This window comes from Mesocricetus auratus, unplaced genomic scaffold (genome assembly GCF_017639785.1).
Source record: "Mesocricetus auratus isolate SY011 unplaced genomic scaffold, BCM_Maur_2.0 Super-Scaffold_100038, whole genome shotgun sequence".
Lineage (NCBI taxonomy): Eukaryota > Metazoa > Chordata > Mammalia > Rodentia > Cricetidae > Mesocricetus > Mesocricetus auratus.
The window spans coordinates 2,996,790-3,010,244 of record NW_024429216.1 but is presented as its reverse complement, the minus strand read 5'-3'; positions in this window follow the sequence as shown (position 1 = coordinate 3,010,244).

Below are 13,455 nucleotides of genomic sequence, written 5' to 3'. Positions count from 1 at the left end.
GGACAGTGCCTCTCAACCTGTGGATTGCAACCCCTTTTGGGGGTCCAATGGCCCTTTCACAGGGGTCACCTAAGACCATCGGGGAAAACACAGATGCTTACATTACGATTCACAGCAGTAGCAAGATTAGTTACGAAGTAGCAACGAAAATAAATTTATGGTTGGTGAGTCACCGTAACACGAGGAACTGTATTAAAGGGCCGTATATCATTAGCAAGGTTGAGAACCACTAGGGTGACAGAGAGTGAGTATAGATGCCACCCCCATTTTCGTGTTGAGGCTGTCTTCACGCATCCTAACAGGACTCCCTCCCCGAGCATCTCCAGGGAGGTTCAGAAGCTTGAAGGAGTCACAGATGAGAGACAGAGGTGAGGTGCCTACCCAGCCGACAGAAAGAGTCCAGTGCCACGAGAGTGGAGGGAACCTAGGAGGCCAAATGGGAAGAAATAAGAGAAGGCTGGAGGTAGAGTACTTGGGCAGAGAGTTATTCCAGGCTCAGGCTTCTTCTCCTCAGCTCCATGGATTTTACGACTGAATACATTTTTGTTGTGGGGCATTGCAGCATGCTGAGTGATATCTGACCTCTCCGCCCACAGGATGCCACAGTACCTCTCCAAACAAGGCAGAATGTTCCCTGGAGGAAGTGGAGGTGTGGCCCAGTGGTAGAGTCCCTGCCTAGAATCCCCCAGTGAGGGGCTGGGGATATGGCTCAGTGGTAGAGTCCCTGCCTAGAATCCCCCAGTTAGGGGCTAGGGGCATGGCTCTGTGGTAGAGCCCCTGCCTAGAATTCCCCAGTGAGGGGCAGGGGTGTGGCTCTGTGGTAGAGCCCCTGCCTAGAATCCCCCAGTGAGGGGCTGGGGGCATGGCTCAGTGGTAGAGTCCCTGCCTAGAATCCCCCAGTGAGGGGCAGGGGTGTGGCTCAGTGGTAGAGTCCCTGCCTAGAATCCCCCAGTGAGGGGCAGGGGTGTGGCTCAGTGGTAGATTACCTGCCTAGAATGCTGCAGTAAGTTAAACTGAAAAGCTAGTGCAGCCCCTGGTGCAGCTCTGTAATTTCAGCACTGAGGAAGCTGAGACAGGACACTCAGGAGGTCAAGGTTGGCCTGATCCCCCTGCATCCCTTTGTGTCCTTCTGGAGACTGAAGTCAGGGCTATGGGTGCACTCGTCTCCACACTCCATTAGGCAGCTATATCCCCAGCCCTTATTCCTACTGTTTGTTTATTTGGCTTTATTCTCCGAGACTGGGGTCCCACTTTGTAATCCAGCCTTCAGGCTGCCCTGGAACTTGTCCCAATTCACCTGCTCAGCCTCCTAAGAACTAGTATGATGAAAGTGAGCCACCGTGTCCAGCTTGCTTTTTTTTTTTAATGTGTGTCCAGCTTGCTTTTTTTTTAATGTTCATTGGCGTTTTGCCTGCATGTATGTCTATGTGAGGGCATTGGATCCTTGCGACAGTTATTGACCTGCTGGGAATTGAGCCTGCTCCTCTGGAAGAGCAGCTAAGTGCTCTCTCTCTCTCCCTCCCTCCCTCTCTCTCTCTCTCTCTCTCTCTCTCTCTCTCTCTCTCTCTCTCTCTATCTCTATCTCTGTGTGTGTGTGTGTGTGTCTGTCTGTCTGTCTATCTGTCTGTCTGAGGCAGACTTTCTCTGTGCAACCCTGGCAGTCCTAGAACTCACTTTGTAGACCAGGCTGGTCTCAAACTCACAGAGATCCGCCTGCCTCTGCCTCCAGAGATCTGGGATCAAAGGCGTGAGCCACCACAGGCAGTGCTCTTAACTGCTAAGCCATCTCTCCAGCTCCCCATACCTAAATTGTTTAATTTTATTTTGCTTTTTGTTTTTGAAAAACAGTCTCTTATGTAGTCCAGGCTGGCCAGGATCTTGAGACACTCCCTCTGCCCCCACCTCCCAAATGCTATGATTACAGCCACACTCTACTGAACTGGTCATGGTTCTCATTCTGAATGTTAAGGCTCCTTCAAGGGCCTCCTGCATAGAGCAGTGGACGAGGCCCCAGACTCTGAAGCCAGCTTCCCAAAACACTTAACAAAGCAGGCGTTGGTGGCCACATGCTTAATCCCAGCACTCGGGAGGCAGAGGTAGGCGGATCTCTGTGAGTGAGTTCCAGGCCAGCCTGGTCTAGGGATGGAGTTCCAGGAGAGCCAGGATTATGCAGAGGAACAAAGTATTCCTGCCTCTCTTTTTGTCTTTCTTTCCTCATCTGTCCCGACGTGGAACAAAGGTCTGTGTGGACTTTGGAGTGCTCTCCACATGTTGAGAACTCATCCAGCAGTCACACATTCCCCGTGAGATGCTGGCTCTAAAATTCAGATGTCAGTGCTGGGAGGCAGCTCTGGGTTCAGTTTCGAGCATCCCATAAGACTGGATGTGACGGGGCTTGTCTGTAGTCCCAGCACCTGGGAGAGGGAAGAAGGCGGGTCAGAAGCTCAAGGTCATCTTGGACCATGGAGCAAGTTCTAGGCCACTCTGGGCCACATGACACCCTGTCTCAAGAAAAATCTATCTTAAATGAAATAAACAGACGTCAACCCAGCATGTCGCTTCCACCCTGTCATCCGGGCACTTGTCAGGCTGAGGCAGGAGAACTGTTGTAAATTAAGAGGCCAGCCTTGGGTTGTATGAGAGCGTCTCAAGAATAAAGTCGAACAAGCCGGCTTTGATGGCGAAGTTCTTTAAACTCAACACTCAAGAGGCTGAGGAGGGCAGATCTCTGTCAGTTTGAGGGCGAGCTGGTTGACACGGTGAGGTTCAGGTCTGCCAGGGCTAACGGAGTGAGCCTCTGTCTCACAAAAACAATAAAAAGTAAGAATAAAACAAGCAGTTGTTAGCTCAGTGTGGTGCACCCTTGTCATCCCAGCACTTGAGAGACTGCGGCTGGGGGATTGTTGTGAGTTGGAAGCCAGCCTGGGCTGCATAGTGAGAGCTTGGCTAGAAAATAAAGATGAAAAACATTTTGTAAAAGCAGGAAACTACAGCTCAGGAGTTGGGAAGGACTTAACTTTCCACCGCAGGGCCCTGGTCCGGGTGGGGAGCGACATCCTGGGTCCCCAAGTGGGGGATTCATGGGGCGGCAGGGCGTCCCAGCGTCCGCAGGGTCCGGGCTGCGCCTGTGAAGGTTACAGCTCCGCGCGGGGCGGGGGCCGCGCTGTTGCTGGGGTCTGCGGGGCCTGCCTGCCTGGGCCCTGCCTCCATCTCGGCCAGCCAGTGAGCGGTACCCGCCGCCGTTGCCAGGGGGAAACTCGCCGCCCCGTTACCCAGCAACAAGCCTGGCCCAACCAGGCGCGAGGAGCCCCCAGGCCCCGCCCGCCGCTGCCCATCGCGTGCCCAATGCCAGGCGGGCAGAGCCGGCCCGGCTCCCGGAGACGGCGAGAGCTCTCATTGGCCGCCGCCAAAGTCCTCCCGGATCTGGGGGAGCCCTCGGTGCAGGGCGGGGGGGGGGGATTGGTGGTGGTGCGGGGGAGCCGGACCCCGGGGAACTGCGCGCTGCGCGGGGCCTGCGAGCCAATGACCGGTTGGGGTGAGACCTCTGGCTCTCCATGCTGTCCTGCGCCTTTGCAGAAGAAGGATGTAGGATGCTCAGTTAAGATGGAGTGGAGACAGGGGATGTGCAAAGTGTCCCCCCCCACCCCACTGCTGGAAGGTCCCATGGAGTTGGTCTCAGAAAAACCTCCAGCAAGTATGCCCCTTCCATAAAAAGACCTTTGCGTGGCGCCCCCCACCCCACCCCGTAAGGCGCAGGCAGGGAGTGACTCAATCCATGCTCTTAACAGAGTTCAGAGTCGTGGCCGTGGAAAACAAGTTGGGAGATTTTCCAGAAAAGAAACCCAACTGTGGCCTCACAAAAACAGTGCCATGCAGGATAGGGTGAGGCTCCCCTCTCATCCCAGCACTGCACAAGCTGAGGCAGGAGGATTGCCAGGAGTTTGAGGCCACCTAACTACACGATCACAAACAGAAAGGCAACACCCCCCCCCACCCCAACACACACAACGGACTCAGCTATGTCTGGAATCATAAAAACAGGGACATTGCTGGGCACGGTGGCACCTACCTTATTCCAACCCTCCCCAGATGAGGCAGAGCCAGAGGCAGGAAGATCTCTCTGCAAGTTCAAGGCCAGCATGGTCTGCATTGAGAGTTACAGGACTGCCTGGGCTGCATATTGAGCTCTCCTTTCAAGACCCAAAACAAACAACACGGGGCGGGGGGCAAAAGAAACAAACACGGACATGAACCTGAAATGGCAGTGTTTGGAAGGAGAAGGCTGGAGGATTCGAGGCCAGCATGGTCTAAGTAGGAAGGTTCAAGCATAGCCTGTGCTACACACAAAGCAAGTATACAATCCCCAGGGAGTCCAAGCCCCAGGAGGTAAGGCTTGAGTTCCATCTAAAAGGGAGCCAGGCCTGGTGGGGAGTGGGAGAATGAGCCTCAGCTCAGAGAGGGCTTGCGGGTGTGCATGAAGTCCTGAGTTCCATCCACGGCACCCCGTGAAGCTGAGTATAGTGGTCCATCCCTGAAATACCCAAAACAGGGAGGTGGAGGCAGGACGGTCATGCGTTCAAGGTTTTTTTTTTTTTGGCTACATAGTAAGTTTTTGGGGCCTGCCCGGATCTTATGAGAGAGACCCTGGTAGGAAAAATTGGGGGGCGATGAGGGGGTTAGGACGAAGACTCTCACCTCATCCCACAGGACATAGAGACTAGGGTGTTTGGGAAGTAGACCTTAGGAAGCTCGAAGCCTGATTTATCACACTGGTGCTGACAGCCATGCCCCCCCCCAGGTCTCCAGACTCTCAGGGGGCTAGTTCATCCATCTGGTCACGGGCCTTTTCTCTCCCGAGAGCACTTGTTCCAAGGGTCCGGCTTGCTGATCTCCCAGAAGCAGGGCTCCTGACCTCCTATCTGTGGAATACTCCTTAGCACCCACCCCATCCTGTGCCTAGGGTCCCAGGCCTCAGAACACCAAGGACCCTGTACAGTCTCTGCCCTCAAACGTGGGTCAGAGAGAGCAAATCCAACCCTTAAAGTGGACGTGGGGGGGGGGCTTCTTGGAGTCCTCAAGGCCTTAGAAGTGAATGGATGTAATTCTAACACCCAGGAGGCTGAGGCAGGAGGATTGCTAAGAGTTCCAGGTCACACTGGGCTACAGAGTGAGACCACATTTTCATGAAAACACAATGATACAGGTCTGTTATTCCCAGCTACTTGGGAAGCTGAGGCAGGAGGATAGAAAGTTTATAGTGTGTATGGACTATAGAATGATTGCAAGGCCAGCCTGGTGACTTAAGCGACGATTCCATCCTTAGGGGGCAATTCTGTCTCAGAAAAAAGAAAAATGTGTGGGGGCAGTCGTGGATGTGGATGCGGCTTAATGGTGGATACCTTGGTGACGCTCTGACCCCGTCCCCAGCATTGATAAATAAATGAACAAATAAATAAACAGAAAGCAAAAAAAAAAAATCACATCAGACACAAAGCAGCAGGAAATGAGTGAGCATTAACAAAAAGACCCCAGGCCTAGAAGCTCCGGAAGTCTGTCACCACCGTTGTAGGGCTGGAAGCCCCCAGTCTCCAGGGACCCTGATACGCGTTCTTAAGACACTTTAGAGAGGCCTAGATTCCTCAGTCCCCACCCCAGGGACACCCAAGGCGCCGAGCTTTTAGCTCCGGACCCCGGCTCCAGTCCTCCGTGGAGCCCAGGTGCAGTCCGCCCCTTCCCTGGTACCTGGGGGGAGGGGGGCGGAGACTAGGATTACTCAGCCTCCAGAATGAGGCGATGACATCATCCTGGGGGGGGGTGACTAATGGCCGCACTGGGGGGGGAGGCGGGAAGTTTACCCGGTAACAGCCGCAGCCGCTTGGCCCCGCCCCCAGGAAGTGCAGGAAGGAGGAGGAACTGCACACAAATACACAAACACACGTCCTCTCTGCGGCTCTCCCCCAGCATCCCACGTGCACTTAGCTTCCAGGGACCAGGGCAGGGATGCTGCGTGTGTTTGTGTGAATGACAGTGTCCTCTAGGTGTGTGGCCAGTGTGTCAGGGGGTTGTGTCAGGGGGTTAGTGTGTCAGCGTGGTGGTTCCTGTGGTCTGCGTGCTAAGCATGGCGATACGTGTTTGTCAGGCTGTTTTTGAGTCCTTGAGCTATTATGGGATGCTGCCCTGTGACAAGTGTGCAGATACAGGCAACGGGGCCAGCATATATATATATATATATATATATATATATATATATATATATATATATATATATATATGTCAATGCGATAGCACCTGTGTGGGGCTGTGTTTGTGTGACACTGGAATTGTGTCACAGCCACGTGTGCGGGAAGGTTTGTGGATACGTTGTACCCCTGTACTGATGTCCGGGTGGTGGTTGTGTGTGTCACTCTGATGGTGTCTGCCATGCAAAACACCGGTAGGATTGTGCGTGCGTGCGTGTGTGCGTGCATGCGTGTCATAGTGATGAGGTGTGTTTACGTGTTACACACTGCCACCAGGCACACATGCTATCTATACCGTGACACAGGCCATTGTGATTATGTCACTGTGGTTGTATATGTAGGTAGGCTTGTGTGTCCCCGGGACTTTGCACACATTAGTGAGGCTGCGTAGATTATTATGTCTCCCTCGTGTGCATGGTTGTGATAGTGTGGGTGGGGGTTTATGGCTGTGTCAGTTGCTTGTGGCGAGGACGTTGTGTGTCAGTGTAGAGGTGTGTGTGTGTGTGTGTGTGTGTGTGTGGACTGTGCATTGCTTCACTGACCTCGGAACGCTGTGTGTAGTGCTGAGTATTCCTGGTTGTGTGTGTCTGTGTCTTGACCACTGCGCATGCCCGTAGGTGTGTGTGTTAATGTGTATACGTGTGTGATTGTGTATATATATTTATATATATGCATGTGTGGTGTGTGTGTGTGTATGTGCATGTGTGCATTGTGTATGTGCATGTGGACCTGTATACAGGTGCACGCGTGTGTATATGTGTGCACGTGTGCGTTTATATGTGCGGGGGCCTGTATGTGTGCATGCTTGTGTGTGTGCGTAAGTGCATATCTGTGTGCACGTGCGAGTATGAATGCGTGTGCATGCGTGTGTGGATGTGCATGCGTGTGTGTGTGCGTGTGTGTGTCTGGGCGGTCTCCGTGTGCGGGCCACCGTGGCGGGGAACTCGGCGCGGCCGCGGGACAGCGGAGGCGCGCGCCACCGAGCCTGTGTCAGCGGCTTCCTGGGTGTGGGAAGGTGCGCGTGTCTCCAGGCCTCCAGCCCGAGAACAGCGGCCCCGCTCGCTGATTGGCTGCGGCCTCGCCAGTCAGAAGCTCCGGAATCCTGCGGTAATTTGGTAACTTGGTAACTGGCCCGCGCCGCCGCGGGGCTGGGGGGCTGGGCGGGCCCACGACGCGCCCCGTGCTGCAGGGCCTGTTCCCTGCCGTCCCCAGCGCGCCCACAGCCCGTCCTGCCTCAGCACCCCGGCCACTCGCTCGGTCCCTGTCGCCGGGGTCTCTCCCTAGTTCTGTCTCCTGCGGGCGTCTCGCCTCTCCTCTATCTCTGTTTTCCCTGCTGTCTCCCCCACCTCTGCCTCAGTTTCCCTATCTTTGTCGCTCCCAAGTCTCTCCCATCCGTGTCCGTCTCTCCTCTCCTTCCCTTCCTCCCCTCCGCTTTCTCTCCATCCCGCAGCTAGGCTCAGAATTCACTTTCTTTTTGATTAGGCTGCAGAGACAGCCAGGGGACCGTTCCCCACGTCTTCCCTCTGCCCTCCCCGCAGTGCCCTGACTCCTGGCAGCAGGTCCCATACAAGGCAGACTTCAGGAAGGACTTCCCGCCCTCGTTCCAAACTAGAGCGTTATCGCTCGGGCCAGACGGCCCCGTGGCTTCCGGAGGCGCCCGGGCGGGATGAGCTCACTGCAAGTTGGCTAGGATTTCATCAGCTTCCTCCGCCTGAGTTGCCCCAGTGCTGGTCCCGCGCCGCGAATCCGGCGTGCGGCTGCTGCCCCCTAGCGGCGTGAGGCGGAAGCGCAGGCACCTCCTGGCTACGCAGGGGAACTTGAGTCCTCAAAGTAACCCCGGGATTTAGACTTGGTTCCGTGGTGCTGGGACTCGAACCCAGAACCTCTACCACTGTGATGCACTACCAGCCCTGAACTGACTGCGTATGTGGTTGAAGGTGTGTGTGTGTGTGTGTATTTAGAACTTCATACATCCTGGATAAGTCCTCATACACTTAGAACTGCATCCCTAACCCATTACAAATAAATAAATAAATACATAAATAAATAAAATTGTGCTTAGGGGCTAGAAAGACACCTCAGTGGGTAAGGCAATGGCTGATCTTTCAGGGTTGGTTTCCTAGGACCCACAAAGGTGTTCATTTATTACTCCAGTCTTGGTGATCTGACGCCCTCTTCTGGCCTCTGCCAGTACTGCACACAGGCAAAACCACAGACAAAATACTAAAACACTTTTTAAAATCTAAAAGGTGTGTGTGTGTGTGTGTGTGTGTGTGTGTGTGTGTGTGTGTGTGTGTGTGTGTGCATATGGCCAGGAGAAGGGATTGCAATTCCCTTGTGCTGGAGTTACAGGTTGTAGGTGCTGGGAACCAAACTCAGGTCAGTGGAGGAGCGGTACTCATTTTTGACCCAGGAACCATCCCTGCTGCTCATTTTCAGCTTATTTGTAACTTTTGTGTTTACGGAAAAGAGAAATGCCTAAGCTGCTGCAAACTCACACTGTAGCCCAGGGAGGCCTTGGATTTCCCGCCTTCCTTTCCCAATTGCTTTCCACTCTATTTATTTATCTTTCTTAACATTAACATGTGTTCACACAATCAAACTTGGGGATGCCAAGGCGTGTGTGTAAGTGTGAGCACAAATCAAGAACAACTTCTAGGGCTGGGTGTTGGTGGCGCATGCCTTTAATCCCAGCACTTGGGAGGCAGAGGCAGGCGGATCCCTGTGAGTTCCAGGCCAGCCTGGTCTACAAGAGCTAGTTCCAGGACAGCCTCCAAAGCCACAGAGAAACCCTGTCTCGAAAAACAAAAAAACAAACAAACAAAAAAAAAGAGAACAACTTCTAGAAATAGCTTCCTGCACTCGTGACCCAGGCCTCCAACTCAGGTTATCGGTCTTGGTGACAAGAGCTTTTACTCACAGAGCCACCTAACTTGTTTTGTTTGTTTTTCGCGACAGGGTTTCTTTTTTTTAATATTTATTTATTTATTACATATACACCAGATTGAATTGTAGATGGTTGTGAGCCACCATGTGGCTGCTGGGAATTGAACTCAAGACCTCTGGAAGAACAGTCAGTGCTCTTAACCTCTGAGCCATCTCTCCAGCCCCGCAACAGGGTTTCTTTGTGGCTTTGGAGCCTGTCCTGGAAGTAGCTCTTGTAGACCAGGCTGGTCTCGAACTCACATAGATCTGCCTGCCTCTGCCTCTGCCATCACCACCCGGCTAACCTAACTTTTTCATCAAAGTTGGCTAGTGAGCTCTCCAGGGACCTACCTGTCTCTGCCTTCCTAGTTTGGGGACTACAGACATGTGATGTAGTGTTTGGCTTTTACCTTTTACCAGGGTCGTGGGGATCTGAACTTTACTGACTGAACCATCTCCTAGGACCCTAATTTTTATTTTTTGTTTCTTTGCTTTGTTTTTGACACGGGGTGTGTCTGTGTAGCCCTGGCTGTCCTGGAACTCACGAGGTTTATTGGAAGGGGGGAAAGAGGGAAAGAGCGAAAAGCCATGGAGGAAGGAGGACATGAGAGAGGCGGGCAGACAGACAGACAGACAGGGAAAAAACCAGAGGAAGAAGACGCAAGAAAGGAAAGGCGAAGCAAAACCCCTATTTTTTTTTTGTTTTTGTTTTTGTTTTTGTTTTTCGAGACAGGGTTTCTCTGTGGCTTTGGAGGCTGTCCTGGAACTAGCTCTTGTAGACCAGGCTGGCCTCGCAAAACCCCTATTTTTAATTTTAGTGTTTGAGACAGGGTCTCATGTAGCTCAGGCTGGCCTTGCACTCATTATGTGGCCAAAGTCAATCTTGAAGCTCAGATCCTCCAGTCTCTGACCTGGGACCATGTGCCAGGCTTCCAGAATTATTTGTTGAATGAGAGTCTGGTTTCTAACTGCAGACACCGCCCCCTGGTGGTGAGTGAGGAGCATCACAGTTGCAAGGTTCTCAAAGTTTCGGCGGCGGCATCTTGTCAACCTGTTGGCAAGTGTGCAAACTAACCGAACTAACTCTTCCTTCCGCAAAGAATTCCCTATGATTTTTTTCTTGAACATTGTGTGTGTGTGTGTGTGTGTGTGTGTGTGTGTGTGTGTGTGTGTGTGTGTATGTGTGTGTGGTGTTGAGGACTGATCATAGGGCATGCACTCTAGCACGGAGTTGAGTTACAGCTCAGCTCTTTCTTCTTTTTCTTTTCGAGACAGGGTTTCTCTGTGTAGCTTGACTGTCCCGGAACTCTCTCTGCAGACCAGGCTGGCCTTGACTCACAGAGATCCACCTGCTTCTGCCTCCGGAATGCTGGGCTTAAAGACGTGCGTCACCACCGCCTGGCCTCAGCCCTTTTTTTACTTTTTATTTTATAGCAGGGTCTCAGAATGTAGCCCAGGCTGCCTCAGCCTGCCTCCACCAGTGTCTGAGATCCCAGTACTACTTTGTCACTGTTTTGTTTTAAAATGTTTTTATTAATTTAATTTGTACATTCCAATCCCAGTTCCCCCTCCCTCTTCTCTTCCCCCTCCCCCCACTCCCTTGCTCCTCCTCCCTGCCCATCTCCTATCTGTTCCTCGAAGAGTTGTTTTTGTTTTTTTGAGATAGGATTTCTCTGCGTAACAGTCCTGGCTGTCCTGGAGCTCTCTTTGTAGACCAGGCTGGCCTTGAACTCAGAGATCTGCCTGCCTCTGCTTCAGGAGTGCTGGGACTAAAGGTGTGGGTCACCACTGCCTGGCATTTTTGTTTCTTTTCTTTTTTAAAGATTTATTTATTCATGTGAATGTTCTATTTGCATATGTGCCTGCATTACAGAAGAGGACATTCGATTCCATTATATTGTGAGTCACTATGTGGCTGCTGGGAATTGAACTCCTGTTCTCTGGAAGAGCAGCCAGTGATCTTAACCACAATGCCATCTTTCCAGACCCACTTTGTGACTTTTTTTTTTTTGTTTGTTTTTTTTCGAGACAGGGTTTCTCTGTGGCTTTGGAGGCTGTCCTGGAACTCGCTCAGTAGACCAGGCTGGTCTCGAACTCACAGTGATCCGCCTGCCTCTGCCTCCCGAGTGCTGGGATTAAAGGCATGTGCCACCAACGCCCGGCACTTTGTGACTTTTTTATATATAACTTTTTCCTTTCCCTTTTTTTTTTTTTTTGTTTGATTTTTGGTTTTTTTCGAGACAGGGTTTCTCTGTGTAGTTTTGGAGGCTGTCCTGGCACTCGCTCTGTAGACCAGGCTGGCCTCGAACTCACAGAGATCCTCCTGCCTCTGCCTCCCGAGTGCTGGGATTAAAGGCATGCGCCACCAATGCCCGGCTTGCCTTGGGTCATCTTAATGTCAAGTAAATGATATAGAAATCTGTGTGCTTGGGAATAATAATAATGATGTTCGCCCATTGAGAATTTGTAGTTTGCTTTTCTTTTCTTTCTTTCTTTCTTTCTTTTTTCCTTTTTTTGAGACAGGGTTTCTCTGTATTGTTTTGGAGCCTGTCCTGGAACTTACTCTGTAGACCAGGCTGGCCTCCAACTCACAGAGATTCCCCTGCTTCTGCCTCCCAAGTGCTGGGAGTAAAGGAGTGTGACACCAATGCCCGACTGTCATTTGTTTATCTATTTCTTTTTCTTTTTTTTTTTTTTTGAGCTAGGGTCTCACTATGTATCCCTGGCAGGCCTGGAAGTCCGTATGTAGATGAGGCTAGTTTTGAACTCACAGAGAAATGCCTGCTTCTGCTTCCTATGTGTTGGGATCATAGGTGTTTACCACTATTCCCTGCCTGTGTGTTCTTTGGAGCAGGCTTACAGATTATTTACGGTAAAACATGTGTGTCTAATAAAAACATTGCATAGTTCAGGTAGTTAATAGAGAAAAATGTGAATAATCCTAGAGGGGGTGGTGGTAGTGGTGGTGGTGGTGGTGGTGGTAGTGGTGGTGGTGGTGGTGGTGTCGGCGGCGGCGGCGGCGGCCGCGGCGGCGCACACCTTTAATCCCAGCACTCGGGAGGCAGAGGCAGGCAGATCTCTGAGTTCAAGGCCAGCCTGGTCTACAAAGAGAGTTCCAGGACAGCCAAGGTTACACAGTGAAGCCCTGTTTCTAAAAAAAGGATATGTCAATTACCGTGATCTGATCATTGCACATTGTTTATTAGAATCAAAATATTATCATATGCCACAACTGTGCACAATTATGTGTCAACTAAAACAAAACAAATCCTTAGGCTGGGCATGGTGACCACTACCAATAATCCCAGAACTCAGCAGGCAGAGGCAGTTGGATCTCTATGGGTTTGAGGACAGCTTGGCTTAAGATAGCGAGTTCCAGACGAGTCAGTGTTACACTGTGAGAATAGATCTCAAAAATAATTAAAATAGTTTATCCCTGCATCCCACCCCCACAAAACAAAAACAAAAAAGCAAACAGGCAAGTGGAATGATTTGGTGTCTACAGGAGCCTACTGCCCAGCCTCTATGTCTGAATTTAATCCTTCGACCCCATGTTGTCGGGAGAACCAATTTCTGCAGGTCGTTCTCTGATTTCCACATATGTGTCATGGCATGCATGCTTCCTTCCTATCCCAAAATTCAAACAATGAATAGCTCACATCTGTAAATCCCAGCACTCAGGAGACAGAGACAGGGGAATCGCCTGGAGTCCGAGGGCAGCTTAGAAACACAGGAAGAGCCTGTCTCAAAAAAACTAAACCAACAAATGAAAAAAAAAGTTGCGTATTGGGACTGGAGAGATAGATTATCGGTTAAGAGCACTGGCTGCTCTTCCAGACCTCCTGAGTATTCCCAGCAACCACATGGTGGCTCACAACCATCTATAAAGAGATCTGGTGCCCTCTTCTGGCCTGTAGGGTTACATGCAGGCAGAATGCTGTATACATAATAAATATATCTTTTTTAAAAAGCTGCATATTGGGCTGGGCATTGGTGGCACACGCCTTTAACCCCAGCACTCGGGAGGCAGAGACAGGGGGATCTCTGTGAATTCGAGGCCAGCCTGGTCTACAAAGCAAATTCTAGGACAGCCTCCAAAACAATATAGAGAAACCCTGTATAGACCCCCCCAAAAAAAGTTGCATATTGGCTTAGTGGTTAAGAGTGCTTGATACTTTTGCAGAGAAACCGGGTTCAGCTCTGAGCACCTACACAGTGATTCACAACTACATGGGATTCCAGTTCTTGGGGACCATCTGCCCTTTGGTCTCTGAGGGTTTCAGGCACTCAT